This window comes from Hipposideros armiger, unplaced genomic scaffold, assembly GCF_001890085.2.
Source record: "Hipposideros armiger isolate ML-2016 unplaced genomic scaffold, ASM189008v1 scaffold_190, whole genome shotgun sequence".
NCBI classification, from domain to species: domain Eukaryota; kingdom Metazoa; phylum Chordata; class Mammalia; order Chiroptera; family Hipposideridae; genus Hipposideros; species Hipposideros armiger.
In genome coordinates, this window is record NW_017731540.1 from 2335295 (window position 1) to 2338240 (window position 2946).

At 49.5% G+C, this 2946-nt stretch overlaps 1 long non-coding RNA gene across 1 annotated transcript in view; it reads right to left on the minus strand.

Annotated features, from left to right (window-relative positions):
• Nucleotides 1-1239, minus strand: part of LOC109388328 (uncharacterized) — a 2245-nt gene extending 1006 nt beyond the window's left edge. The window contains exons 1-2 of the long non-coding RNA XR_002125189.1: nt 1189-1239; nt 769-860 (exon numbers count right to left, since the gene is read on the minus strand). This is a non-coding gene — a long non-coding RNA (uncharacterized LOC109388328). The remainder of the gene's footprint in view (nt 1-768; nt 861-1188) is intronic.
• Between the last annotated feature and the right edge of the window lie 1707 nt (nt 1240-2946).

Sequence of the window (2946 nt, forward strand, 5' to 3'; positions counted from 1 at the left end):
CTTTCTCTTTCCTTCCTTCCTTCCTTCCTTCCTTCCTTCCTTCCTTCCTTCCTTCCTTCCTTCCTTTCTTTCTTTTCTTTCTTTCTTTCTCTTTTAATTGGGGAACAGTGTGTTTTTCCAGGACCCATCAGCTCCAAGTCAAGTAGTTGTTTCAATCTAGTTGTGGAGTGTGCAGCTCAGTGGCCCATGTGGGGATCTAACCGGCAACCTTGGTGTTATGAGCACTGTGCTGTAACCAACTGAGCTAACCAGCCGCCCCTGCCAATGTCTTTAAGCTCATTTTGAAGCAGCCAGTGGCTCTGGTTCTATTATAGACCTATGTCCTGAAGTCCCCTCCTGGCATTAGATACGACTGCTCACTCATTCAGGAAGAAGTCCTGCATAGTAGGCAGTGCACAGTGCTATTGTGAGTGGCTGACCCTTTGGAAAGAACAGAGCTTTGTATGGAGCCCACATTTCTTGTGAGGCTTGTGCTGTGGGTTTTGTACATGAGCACATGTCCTTCCTGTCATCCCTCCTCTGGCCATGGCTTGGGTTTGAGGACATGGATGCGGATCATTTACTTGTTCTGGCATAAATGGCGACCGTGACAGCAACCTTCCAGCACAGCCAAGAGATGCTGGCAGCCAGAGGCACACGGCTGCCACTTGGCCTTGGCCCGTCCAGCAGCTGGATGGTGTACCCGCTGGCACGCATTTGTGTGGTGCAGACACAGACGTGAACGGTAAAGCAAGGGGGCGGGATGAAGTCCACAGCCTTGTTACGTACGTTACTGCCTCTGGTCCTGACCAGGTGAGAGAAACCACAAACCACCCAGTGGCTTACTGCTGCTTTCTTCAATCAAGCCATGCCCTCGGCACCTGAAAGAAAGATGAACTGGATGCTAAGAGTGCACTTTCGGAGTCCAGCTCCTCCGTCAGAGAAAGCTTCCAGATACCCTGAGACTCCAGCTGGAGACAACACGGCTACAATTCCAATTAAACACTATATTGAATAGTTTGGTCTCAGTACACTCTATTTGTTTAGTTTATTTGAATATTTGATAAGAGAAGTGCTGCAGTGGCAAAAAATTAATTAAAATAAGAAAGAACAATCTTAAGAGAGAAAAGGAGGGGAAAAAAAAAACTCACGTTGAGAAGCCGTAGATGGCTTCTCTCCACAACTGCCAGCAATTAATTAATCACTAACCTGTGTATTATTTGCAATTTAGGAATCTCTGTCCCCTGGACAAAAAAAAAGATTATTATTTTTTGAAATGTCTAATTAAAACATGTTGAAAGACAATCTCTAAAATGGGTTTGGCCAGTGATAATCACATTGGCAACAGGGCTGGGAGTTGCTGAAGTGCGGTCTGGGGGGCTTGCTGGAATTAGAGAAATCTTTCCTCATTAAAACGCTAAGCCTTTGAGGGCTGTTTTCCTCACGCTTCACCATGCGCTGCTTGCTTCAGATACTTGTGGGCAAGGACAGGACGAGAGCATCAGCAACCATCTCTTCCGTGTTCCCACAGTGGGTGGAAGGTTCGGAGGGAGGTTTCCACTGCCGTCATCCTGGGCTGCTGGTTGGAATATATAGAACAGTGTTATCGAGACATAACTCACATGTTCTGAGGTCCACCCTGGATTATATTTTTAACCCTCTGTAATCAGCTCAGGAAAGGGCTGCACCTCCACTGGGCTGAGGCCGGATGGATGGAGTTCTATGAGGAGCCCTGTGCCTGTCTGTCCAGGGCCAAGGCCTCCACCTGTTCATCCCGGAGCCAGCAGCCCACACAGCTGCCTTCCCCCTCTCCTTCTATTACCTCCTCGCCCTTCTGTACTCGAGCAGCTGACAATCTTTACCCCAAATGATTTACAGCTGTGTGTGTCAGGACAGGTCTGACACTGATGGAGTCCCTTATCTCCCTCTTGTGTCCTCCCTGCTGACAGCCTTCCCCCAGGTATTAATCAGTGCACCAGCTCCCCACTCCTAGGGTGAGCCAGGGGCTGTCAGGGATGCGTTTAGATTGTCATCTTCATCTGAACTGCCATCTGCCCTTTGCAGCTTAAAGGGTCTTTCTGAGGCATGCAGGGGAGAGGAGGTGCATACACCATTTCCAGCTAATCTGCTATGGTTTGGGATGATTCTGTGTGTTTTGGACAAATTTGGGGAATATGGTTTCTAAAAGGCAGCACAAGGGACATTAGCTTGCACCGGCTGCTCAACCGATGGGGGTGATGGCAGGCTCACCTGGCAACCTCTCTTCCCTCTGATAAAAATCAACCTGATAGCTTCTCAGCAGGGGCTGCAGTCACAAACGGAGCTTTGTGAGCTCTAAGGTTGATGCTTTAGAAGGAGGCAAGTGAGGACTGTACAACAGAGAGGGGACATAAAGACGCCAAATGAGCACAGGAATGGGGGTGCTGGAAGTACAGCCCCTCGAGACTCCACAGGAGACACAAACATGGGAGCCGGGGAGAGGGAACACATGTGTCTAAGCCTGGCTTTGAATTGGCCCCAAATGCAGTGACATTTTCTTTTTTGGCTGCTTTGAAGAAGGAGAGGAGAAAACGTAGACTCTGACATTAAAGATGGATGGGGCTTAGACAAATCGAACAGTTTTGATGGTTTTCCCAGTGCTGGGAAGGCTGAGGGCATGTCTCCATGGTGCGCTTCTGGGAGAGGGGCACTGTCTTTTCCTTAAGCCCAGAGAATGCTGCATAATGAAAAGGCAGCTTTCAGCCCAGCCGGCTGCAGGGGGGTTTAATATTTAACACCGTATTGGCTGCCGTGTGTGCTGGGGTTTGCTCATCCACTTTAGGTTGACATTTGCAACAGGAGCTCGACCAGGGCCTCTCAGTGGTGAGATGCTTGGCACAGGGGCGAGGCCAAAGGACTGAGCTTTCTGGTCTCTGCAGAGGGCACCTGTGGACAGCTCTTTCCTAGGCAGAGCCCACCTGTCCTGAG